This window comes from Staurois parvus, unplaced genomic scaffold, assembly GCF_062004578.1.
Source record: "Staurois parvus isolate SC_StPar_1 unplaced genomic scaffold, SC_StPar_1.0 ptg000298l, whole genome shotgun sequence".
Classification (NCBI taxonomy): Eukaryota; Metazoa; Chordata; class Amphibia; order Anura; family Ranidae; genus Staurois; species Staurois parvus.
In genome coordinates this window covers 8,059,463-8,071,731 of record NW_028318094.1, presented here as the reverse complement: position 1 = coordinate 8,071,731, position 12,269 = coordinate 8,059,463, and the positions used below count along the sequence as shown (strand labels likewise).

General features: G+C 45.2%; 1 protein-coding gene across 2 annotated transcripts in view; it reads right to left on the bottom strand.

Annotated features, from left to right (window-relative positions):
- The window catches only part of CYFIP2 (cytoplasmic FMR1 interacting protein 2), a 136,723-nt gene that overhangs the window by 100,547 nt on the left and 23,907 nt on the right, over positions 1 to 12,269 (bottom strand). The window contains exons 1-2 of one of the 2 annotated variants that reach the window (XM_089682846.1): positions 8,746 to 8,767; positions 3,687 to 3,764 (exon numbers count right to left, since the gene is read on the bottom strand). The gene's annotated coding sequence lies outside the window, so the exon portion shown is untranslated. Of the gene's footprint in view, positions 1 to 3,686; positions 3,765 to 8,745; positions 8,768 to 12,269 lie in introns of those variants that run through there. The other variant, XM_089682845.1, reaches the window with a different exon arrangement.

The following is a 12,269-nucleotide window of genomic DNA, read 5'->3' as shown; positions in this document are numbered from 1 at the left end:
GACATCAGTGATGGGGCACTATTCCTCCCACTGATACCAACGATGGGGCACTATGCATCCCACTGACATCAGTGATGGGGCACTATTCCTCCCACTGACACCAGTGATGGGGCACTATTCCTCCCACTGATACCAACGATGGGGCACTATGCATCCCACTGACATCAGTGATGGGGCACTATTCCTCCCACTGACATCAGTGATAGGGCACTATTCATCCCACTGACATCAGTGATGGGGCACTACTCCTTCCACTGACACCAATGACATGGCACTACTCCTCCCACTGCAAAATTACAGTTATGAAGTAGCAATGAAAATAATTTTATGGTTGGGGGTCACCACAACATGAGGAACTGTATTAAGGGGTCGCGGCATTAGAAAGGTTGAGAACCACTGCTCTAAACTGTGATTTACAAAAATATATATTCTATTCATGTACTATATGTAATCTTAACTCCCTTCTATTGCTCTTAGCCACCTCCAAATCTCCACATTCCTTTTTTTTTTTTTGCTGCTGTGATCTGTCTTCTTCTCTAAGAAGGTGGCTACATTCGTTCTCCATGGTTCCACTGTACAGTACTGTATGTAGGAATGTAGCCACCTTCTCTTGCACGCTCCTGAGATGGACTATGTAATGTGTAGTGTGTATAGAGCAGTGTGAATCCAAGTACCTCTGGTTCACATACTGTATATGCGGCGTGCGGGACGTGTTTTGCGCGGGCACGAGAGCCTGTTCATTTGAATGGACTCCCATGCCCCGGGACACGCAGGGAAGAAGTCCCTGCACTTCTGAAAATGCAGCCCGCATGGGAACCTAGGTTCCCAGTATGGTTGCGTTTTCCAGTGCGGGCGGCGTGCCATTAGAACTAATGGCACCCGCCCGCGGGTCTGCATTCCTCTGTGCGGGTGGTGCGGCTGCACGGATTTTCATGCGGATCCACAGTGGCACCACCCACACAGATGTGAATCAGGGCTTAGTGTGCACTGCTTGTTCCAAACAAAGTGAGAGGTGAAAGGAGAGGTTTAGGAGTTCACGGAGGATGTTGCAAGGTGGCAGAAGAACACAGTAAGAAACAATTTCATGAAAATAGTTTACAGGGCCATTAGGTAGTGTATGGATTATTTTTGGAGAATATAGATCTTGCTTAGCTTTTGTATAAGGGCCCACTCACACCTCTGCACCTGCATTTCAGCTGTATTTAATTTGCAATTTTCAATTATCACGTGATTCCAACATTTTCTTTTTTTTTTCATTTTAAAGTGGAACTAAATCTATCGAATTGTTTCTAAAGACAGTTATGTTCAAGGCATATTGTGAATGCTAAATGTCACAGTTGCTTGTGTTCTCAAATGACCTGTCAAGCCATCAAATGACTGGGGCCATAATTGATCACATGTGCAGCACCATGGCAACTGCAGATCAAACAGAGGCTAAAATGGCAGCTTCCTGGGCTGTAATGGCCAGTTCAAACCACAAAAACGCACTCCGGGAGCGTTTTTGCCTATAGTTCATATCACACTCCTTTGTGGTGCGTTTTTGATGCGTTTTCCTTTGTTCCAGTACAGTTCTGTGTAGAAAAAAAACAGCATGTTCTACATTGGTTTTTTTTTTCTGCAGCGGAACGCACTGGAACTGACTGCACTGGTATGAATTAGGGCCATTAGCAAACATGAAAAGCACTGTGCATGCATTTTTGATGCAGGAAAAAAGCGCTGGACTGCATCTGGTGTGAACCAGCCTTATAGGACAGAAGCAGGGCTGCTGTTAGAAACCACAGGGCCCAATACAGCCAAACTGACAGGGTCCCCCCAAAAAAACAAAGTTTACTATGCTTCAGTTATGAATGAACACAGCGAGTGATCAGCACCAATCACTCATTCAGGAAAAAAAGGGGCTGATAAATGTGACCTTTCCCCACTCTGCATCCTGAAGGATGCCATTGTGTTCTTGCAGCTGCCAGTGGAAAGGAGAGGAGGGAAGCCGGCAGCACTGTGGGGGCATGGGATGTAGGGACTGGTTCCAGCAACTGCCCTTCCTCCCCACCATGCCAATCACCCTCCTTGCTCACATCCAATTTACCCAGCTGCCTGGGCCCCCTTGCAGGAGGACTGGTGGTACCCCCTTATCCACAGCCCTGGATAGGAGGGTTTACTTTCACTTAATGTTATCAAACCTGAAACCAGAAATGTAATATACTGCAGCTTACGAATCATTAAATGTTGTGGCTGCATTTGTTTTCTTTTTTTTAGGCCTTTTCTCGCTGTTTCCACCTGGTGATATGGCCAGTAACACACCTCCTGCATTATAGTACCCCCACTCTGGATGAATGAGCACAGGGGCACCGATGGACAACAGCACTGTCAGTCTGGGGCAGGGGAGTGTTAGATGTACTAGCAGATTTAGATACACTAACAAATTGAAGCTGACCTCCAGCTCACACTTTTTAAGCAGTTACAGCAACAGTTTTTTTTTTTGCTTTTGGGTAAAAGATTTGATATAAATAAAAGCTGATCATTGTAAGCACCAATGTCAGTGGTAAATGGTTAGTCTCATCCCTGCTACACCTCTTGGAGAACTTGTTCTTTTGAAAAACAACAGCCATACTGACAGGATCATCAGATGAAAATAAATGAAAGAAAGCCAAAAAAAAACTTAATGCAGACATCACATCTAAGAATTGGTAAGTTGCTATATAATAAATGTTTGATTTTGTGTTTATTACTGCCTTAAGTACACTTATATATGAAGCAGGGGCGGACTGACAACTCATGGGGCCCCCGGGCAATAGGGGATCATGGGGCCCCTGTGTCCTTGCCGAAACTCAAAAAAGCCTATGAAAAAGGTACCAGGGGCATCTCATGGAGCCCCCTACTGACCCCGGCCCTCAATAGGGGATCATGGGGCCCCTGTGTCCTTGCCCAAGCTCAAAAAAGCCTATGAAAAAGGTACCAGGGGCATCTCATGGGGCCCCTACTGACCCCGGGCCCTCGGGCAGTGCCCGAGTTTCCAAATGGTCAGTCCGAAGCATTTACCAGGGAGCAGTGAGGGGCTGGCAAGGCGTCAAAACACAAAAATAATACATTTCCATGCATTGCCTTAGACCTCTATGAACGTCACACTACTGTACAATGGAAAAAAAGACAGGTCATATTTTCCAAAACATAGTGGAAAAAAAATTTCCTAGATGTGAACACCATGTATTTATAACATTAGGACTATATGCACAAGCATATAGTCCCTAAGTATGTGTATAGAGGGTGCCCAAACAAGAGAACCTGTCCCTGTACCCTGAATGGTTCCTTCCATTATACAATAATAAATATATCAATGATACATGACAATAAGTTATATTGGTTGAACTGTAGTCACCAGATCCTACAGAGTAATATATACAATACATACTTCCAATTGCGTGCATTATCTATCCAATCTGTTTTTAATTGGTCCTATGAAAAATTAACCAAATAAAGCACTTTTAGGCTTTCTATAATCAGTGAGTGGGGATAATTCCTCTGTGTGAGGTCTTCTCTGTGAAAGACATTATTGCATGTTGCCATGGTGACGCGGTTAAAAGAGTCTTTAAAAAGCCTGAAATACATTTCCCCCCAACCCATTACAACAAAACCATTTAATATTACAAGCTAATGACTGTTAATACCATGAGATATTTGGGAAAGTTTACCTAAAGAAAAATAGGTGAATCCAAACAGTTCTTGTGATCTGCTTCACAAGAGAAGGATCATCGATTTTTTTCTGCGAGCTGCAAGAAAAAGAACATTCTGTTACAAAATAAGAATTAGTGAGCACAGAAAACAAATGTTAAAATACCGAAGTATTATAATACATGTGTGTGTGTGTGTGTGTGTGTGTGTGTGTATATCTATATATATATATATAGATATACACTGCTCAAAAAATTAAAGGAAAACGTTGAAAACATATCAGATCTCAATGGGGAAAAATCTCCTGCTGGATATCTATACTGATATGGACGGGGTAATGTGTTAAGAACATAAGGATGCCCCATTGTTTAATTGAAATGAAAATGATCAACTTACAGAGGACTGAATTCAAAGACATCCTGAAAATCAAAGTGAAAAAATGATGCAGCAGGCTAGTCCATTTTCCTGAAATTTCATTGCAGCAACTCAAAATGGTCCTCAGTAGTTTGTATGGCCCCCACGTGCTTGTATGCATGCCTGACAACGTTGGGGCATGCTCCTAATGAAATAATGGATGGTGTCCTGGGGGATTTCCTCCCAGATCTGAACCAGAGCATCACTGAGCTTGTGGACAGTCTGAGGTGCAACCTGGTGGCGTCCGATGGACCGAGACATGATATCCCAGAGATGTTCTATTGGATTTAGATCAGGCAAGCGTGAGGGCCATTCAATGGTATCAATTCCTTCATCCTCCAGGAACTGCCCACATACACTCCCCACATGAGGTCGGGCATTGTCATGCACCAGGAGGAACACAGGACCCACTGCACCAGTGTAGGGTCTGACAATGGGTCCAAGGATTTCATCCTGATACCTAATGGCAGTCAGGGTGCCATTGTCTAGCCTGTAGGGGTCTGTGCGCCCCTCCATGGATATGCCTCCCCAGACCATCACTGATCCACCACCAAAATGATCGTGCTGTACAATGTTACAGGCAGCATAACATTCTCCACGGCTTCTCCAGACCCTTTCATGTCTGTCACATGTGCTCAGGGTGAACCTGCTCCCACCTGTGAAAAGCACAGGGTGCCAGTGGTGGACCTGCCAATTCTGGTGTTCAATGGCAAATGCCAATCGAGCTCTATGGTGCTGGGCAGTGAGCACAGGTCCCACTGGAGGACGTCCGGCCCTCAGGCCACCTTCCTGAAGTCTGTTTCTGATTGTTTGTTTGGTCAGAGACATTCACACCAGTAGCCTGCTGGAGGTCATTTTGTAGGTCTCTGGCAGTGCTCATCCTGTTCCTCCTTGCACAAAGGAGCAGATACCGGTCCTGCTGATGGGTTAAGGACCTTCTACGGCCCTGTCCAGCTCTTCTAGAGTAACTACCTGTCTCCTGGAATCTCCTCTATGCTCTTGAGACTGTGCTGGGAGATGCAACAAATCTTCTGGCAATGGCACATATTAATGGGAGGAGGAGTTGGACTGCTTGTGCAACCTCTGTAGTGTCCATGTATCGCCTCACGCTACCAGTAGTGACACTGACCCTAGCCAAATACAAAACTAGTGAAAAATGGTCAGAAAAGATGAGTAGGGAAAAAATTGTCAGTGGCCTCCACCTGTAAAACCATTCCTGTTTTGGGGGTCGTCTCATTGTTGCCCATTTAGTGCACCTGTTGTTGTTAATTTCATTAACACCAAAGCAGCTGAAACTGATTAACAACCCCCTCTGCTACTTAACTGACCAGATCAATATCCTAGGAGTTTAATTGACTTGATGCTATACTCTGAATAAAAAGTGTTCCTTTAATTTTTTTAAGCAGTATATATATATATTGCCAAAAGTATTGGGACACCCCTTCAAATCATTGGATTCATGTTTTCCAATCACCTTCATGGCCACAGGTGAACAAAATCAAGCAGCTAGGCTGTGATAGGCTTTCCCCTGTACAATAAGTCCATCTGTGACATTTCCTGGCTACTAAATATTCCACAGTCAACTGTTAGTGGTATTATAACAAAGTGGAAGCAACTGGGAACAACAGCAACTCAGCCACAAAGTGGTAGGCCACGTAAAATGACAGACCGGGGTCAGCGCATGCTGAAGCGTACAGTGTGCAGAAGTCTCCAACTGTCTGCAGTCAATAGCTAAAGACCTCCAAACTTCATTGGTCCTTTAGATTAGCACAACAACAGTGTGTAGAGAGCTTCATTGAATGGGATTCCATGGCTGAGCAGCTGCATCTAAGCCTTACGTCAACAAGTGCAATGCAAAGCGTTGGATGCAGTGGTGTAAAGCATGCTGCCACTGTACTCTAGAGCAGTGGAGACGTGTTCTCTGGAGTGACAAATCACACTTCTCTGTCTGGCGATCTGATGGGCATGTCTGGGTTTGGTGGTTGCCAGGAGAATGGTACTTGCCTAACTGCATTGTGCCAAGTGTAAAGTTTGGTGGAGGGGAGATTATGGTGTGGGGTTGTTTTTCAGGGGTTGGGCTTGCCCCTTAGTTCCAGTGAAGGGAACTCTTAAGGTGTCAGCATACCAAGATATTTTGGACAATTTTATTCTCCCAACTTTGTGGGAACAGTTTGGGGATGGCCCCTTCCTGTTCCAACATGATGCACAGCAGTGCACAAAGCAAGGTCCATAAATACATGGATGAGTTTGGGGTAGAGGAACTTAAATGGCCTGCACTGAGTCCTGACCTCAACCCAATAGGACTCGTTCATTCTCCCTCCTTACATCTGGTGTCCCCATAAGGGTCCCTCCTTACATCTGGTGTCCCCATCATTGCCCCTCCTTACATCAGGTTCACCATCAGAGTCCGTCCTTACATCAGGTGCCCCCCACCAGTGTCTCCTTACATCAGGTGTCCCCATTAGAGTTCCTCCTTACAACTGGTGTCCCCATCAGAGTCCCTCCACACATCACAGTTCCCCCTTACATCAGGTGCCCCCAGGTGTCCCTCCACACATCAGAATTGTCCCCCCCTTTCCCCCTGTACCCACAAATCACAAACTGCAAAGAAGGCAGCTCCTCCTTCCTCCATCCAGTCATGTGATAGTCACAAGACAAGGGGAGAGAGAAAGAAGGACAGACTGTGGTCACTCCCCTGCAGTGCCGAGCTGAGACTGAGGTGACTTCTCAGCCTCAGTGCCAGCTCTCTATCGCCCCCTGCAGGCTGGAGAGAGGAGAAAACCTAATCCTTTCTCCAGCTATCTTATGTAAGAAAACCGGACACATGTTATAAAACCAAGATTGTCCAGGTGAGTCCTGGACAGGTGGCAACCCTACTTAGGATGCATTGTTTCTGTGAGGGATGAAGCATGGTACAATACTGAACCTAGCAGAGGCTTGGGGCTCATGTATGGGACCCCACAAAGGTGCACACATTTTGCCGGTCTCTGAAAAGTTTTCTGGACCTGGTCGAGGTCTACGTCATGGCTACTCATGTGTGGGATCTTTCAGCATGCATGCGTGTGAAGATCAGGATGAAACAACAGTCTCACGGAAAAAAACATATATAATCTGAATAATCTTTATGTGAATAATAAAGTAAAATCTATTGACCTTGTGAGAAACCTCACAATGCCTATATCACACTAAGTGCTCTTCACACGTGTTGCTTAATTCTTAAATAATATTCACAAATGTACATCATAATAGTGCTATTAAATATTTACCCATTAAATATATTTTGTGATAGTGCCACCTCAAATATACATATATCCTGTGATCGTGCCAAATCACTATAACCTAATCCAATATCAAATGTCCAAATAATAAATCACAAACAATATAAGACGATAAAGTCCAGGTGATGCTTATATACACATGCAGTGTATTTTCATAGTGTCACTCGTGTAAAACACACTCTCCCACTTTGGCTGCAGTGCGTCCTCACCTCCTTTCAGCGACCCCTAGGGGCCCACAAGCCTCTAGGATCACCTTGGATCCTCAACACTCCTGGATGGTACCTCTCAGGCTATCCTCCTATTTGGCCTCCTCCACACCTTCACCTTTACGCCTTATGGAGTCCTCTACAGCGATCCTCTGTGGATTCTCACTCACATAATTGTAAGTTCAAAAAAGAGATCCTCCATAGTGTAATAGTTTCCAATTCAGCAAAAGTTTTTATTCATAAAAAAGTAACTTACATTAATGAACAGCGTTTTTCTTCTCCCTGCATGGGTAAACTGCACACATGTGTTACTTTGGAAAATGGCGTCCCGTACCGGAAGTGCGTCACTCCGGACACTGGAAACTGCGTCTCTGCGTGCCTACGCGTTACGTCACGTAACCTCGTGACTTCATCGGGGTCACATCTGTGCCACATCACCCGCACAGAGAAATGCGGACCTGCAGGTGGGTGCCATTAATTCTAATGGCACGCTGCTCGCAATGAAAGACGCAACCGTACTGGAAACCAAGGTTCCCGTGCGGACTGCATTTTCAGAAGAAGTGCTGAGACACGTGTCACGGGGCACGGGAGTCCATTCAAACGAATGGGATGTCGTGCCCGTGCAAAACGCGGCCCATGCGGCCGCATATATGTGAACCAGGGCTAAATGATACATTTGCAGGATAGCTTGCAAAACAACAGACTTACTGGCCAGATCACCAGGTGAAAATAGAAGAAAGCAAGAAAAAAAAACTAAAGCAGCCACCACATCTAAACTGCAATATAATATATGTTTTTTTTTTTTGGTTTAATACTGCTTAGTTCTCTGCATCTGACTGCAGTAGACTGAACATTGACGGCCTTGTATTACACAGTTACCAATTTCCAGAAAATATGCCACAGTCACAGGTTTGCGTGCCAACCTGTGTGCTACCCCCTGCCTGGGGGGGGGGGGGGGTAGCACAAACAACAGGGCACTGGGCAACTATGGCCTTCATATGAAGCCATTGCACTGCTGTATGATATCTCTGATTTCCCTGATCTTCTATACACAATGTAAATGCAAACACCACATACAGTGCAGCTCTATATAACATGCAGCTCTAATTCCACAATGAAATCTATCCATGTCCTTCCTATATTGAGGCAGCCGACCAAGAAGGGTGCATAGCTGTGTTTACCTCTCCGGGGAGCCCCCAGCTTGGTGTGGGTGGATGTCTCTGTCTCAGATGCTGCGGATGGAAGAGCTGTAGAGAGAGATCAGTCAGCTAAGCCTAGCTAAGCCCATCCCTTCCTGTGTGAGCACCTGCTGTACATGTACACTGATCATACCGCTCATACTGACACAGGGGAACACACTGCCTGGCCTACTGGAACACAACACCACGAAACCAGGAAGGAAAGAAAGCCATGCCATCACCCAACACACCATTATATATATATAAGATCATGTCATCTGGTACCCAGCACTAAGGAGCCGGCCTACGCTCTTCTGTGCAGGGGAGAGATCTACAATTCTGGATGGCTCACTCACACTAATGATTAACTGCTAATGCTATCAGGGGGTACCACCAGTCCTCCTGTACGGGGCCCAGGACAGCAGGGGGGCCCAGGCAGCTGGATGAATTGTGAATCATATGTGGGTAGGGAGGGTGATCGGCACTGCGGGGGTCTCTCTCTGTAGCAGCTGAAAGCCAGTGGAAGGGAGATGACACCTCCAACTATGACTCTCTGCAGCAGCTGAAGGATGGCTTCTTCTCATCTCCATCCCACTGGCTTTCAGCTGCTGCAGAGAGAGCCATACAGGGGATCGGTTCCAGTAATCCCCCCCCCTCCACCCTGCTGCACCCATTGCCCTCCCTGTGCACCATACTTTTCCCCCTGCTGCCCAGGCCCCCCCTGTGTGCCCCAACCCCCACAGTGCTACCGACTTCCCTCCTCTCCTTTCCCCTGGCAGCTGCAAGCACATAGTACGATCCTTTAGGATGTGGGGGAAGGATCCGGTAAATATGTCACATTTACCAGCCCCTTCCTTTCCTGAATGAACACAACGAGTGATCGGTACCAAACTATGTTCATTCATAGCTGAAGCATAGTAAACTTTTTTTCTGGGAGGTTGGCTGTACAGGGCACTGTGGTTTCTAACAGCAGCCCTGAATGCTATATTCACACGTTTTCATGGGATTACACTAGCATTCTCAAAAATCGCTGCTTTTGTCCTCAATAGGTCCTATAGCTTAAAGTGGAGCCAGGGGCGGACTGACCATTCGAGCACTCGGGCTCTGCCCGAGGGCCTGGGGTCAGTAGGGGGTCCCATGAAATGCCCCTGTTACCTTTTTATAGGCTTTTTGTGGGTGTGCTTTGAGTGTGGGCAAAGACACAGGGGCCCCATGATCCCCTATTGCCCCATGAGTTGTCAGTCCGACCCTGAGCGGAGCTTCACCCAAAAGGGGAAGTTCCGCTTTAAGCCTTTGTCCTCCGCCCCCATTAAGGATTGGCACCTTTGGGGAGCGGGTACCCGCTCTCACTTCCGCTGCGATCGCCTAGGTAATCGGAAGCAAAAGTTGTCCTCCCCCCTCCCTCCCCGCAGTCTCCTGGGACATGTGACAGGTCCCAGAAGACTACAGGGCCATTTGCAAAGCTCAGCGCTTCTCACGCATGCGCAGGGGGCACCCTGCTGTGAAGCTGCAAGCTGTCACAGCCGGGTGCCCACACTAAAGATGCCGGCGCCAGGGAGAGAAGACGGCCGGTGAAACCAGCCATGGTGAAGTCACCTCTACACCGAGGGATGGCTAAGTGGCTGTATTTTAAAAGTCAGCAGCTACAGTTTTTGTAGCTGCTGAATTTTATTTATTTTTGTTTTTAGGTGGAACTCCGCTTTAAGCTGATGCATGAAAAAACATAGATCGTCAATGCACCGCACGGTGGTGAACAAGCAGCATTTGAAACAATTGCTAACATTAGAACATACGTTGATGTGTGTTAAAATGCACAGGCGTGAATGGGCCCTAAGAATAACAATCCATTTCTAAACATGTGGAATAAATGATTAATATTCATTTCCATGTGCAATCATTAGCAGTCAGTTTTCAAAGTCTTCATTAGATAAGTTTATGGGGTTGATTTACTGAAACTGGAGAGAGCAAAATCTGATGGAGCTATGCACAGTAGCAGGGGTGGACTGACAACTCATGGAGTCCCCGGGCAATAGGGGATCATGGGGCCCCTGTGCCCTTGCCCAAACTCAAAAAAGCCTATGAAAAAGGTACCAGGGGCATCAATACTGACCCTGGGCCCTCGGGCAGTGCCCGAGTTTCCAAATGGTCAGTCCGCCCCTGCACGGTAGCCAATCTGCTTCTAGTTTCAGCTTGTTCAATTAAGCTTTGGCAATAAAACCTGGAAGCTGATTGGTTTCTATGAAGAGCTGCCCCAGATTGTGCACTCTCCAGTTTTAGTAAATCAACCCCAAATGTTTGTTTTGTTATTTTACCAGATATTCCTCATACCACTTATATTATGCATTTATGGCAAAATAAAGTATGTTAGCATTATCATTATCACAATTTGTGTTATTATTGTTATTTTTATTAAATATGTTTTTAACAAAGCAGCACTTTTTAAAATGTATTTAATCCAGAGATTTTACCAAATCATACAAAATATTTGTTACAGTTTATATATTATTATTATTATACAGTATTTATAAAACGCCAATAGTTCACTCAGCGCTGTATATACCCTATGGTCTTTTATCTTATTTTACTATAATGTTTCAATACACTTTACTGATGAAGTGGCCTGCAGAAGTCATGAAACGTGGTGATGGTGTTACATTTTATCATATGATATGAAGATATGATCATATTTAATCCAGATATTTTACCAAACCATACCAAATATTCACTACACTTTATGTATACCCTATGGTCTTTTCTCTTATTTTACTATAATGTCTCAATACGCCTTCCTGATGAAGTGGCCTGCATAAGCCAATGAAACACGTTGATGGTGTTACATTTTATTATATGATCAATAAAGACCCTGAATTTTAAACAGGAACATTTCAAGCATCTCCTCCTCAGGCACCTCTGCTACTTGCACTATACATTTTTTCGGGCTATGCTCCTTCGCCTTTATATTAAATAAATGGCTTGCTAGCACTAGAGCTACATATATGACTTTTAATTGCACGTCTAAGAAAAACCAAATGATCATTTATGCCACTCAAATGTGCATGTTTGTGCTTGAACATTTGCAATTTTTATTTGGGCACTTACCCACTATTATAAGGGCCATTCACAACAGTGCACTGTGGTAAAAGGCCTGTGCTATTGCAATGCATGGTAATTCATCAAGCTCAGTATGATACTTTGTGGTGCCATTCCCACTGGGCAGCTATGGGCACACCATAAACCTACACAACACAAGGATGTAAAGCATCTGTATCCGTGGTACACTTTGTTGAAAAATTGGTGCATGTCTGGTTTTGATGAGTTGCCAATCAAAATTATTGGGTTGCTTAAAGTGTTACTAAGCCCATGCCCCTGCATCCACTATATCTGGTCTCTCACAGTACACACAACATGGAAGTTCAATTATTTTAGTAAATATAAACTGCTAAATACCTTTTCTCATCAGCAGTTAGAGCAGTCTTGTGACTTTTATCAGTGTTCAGCAGAGCACAGGTTAAAGCGTGTAGGAGGAG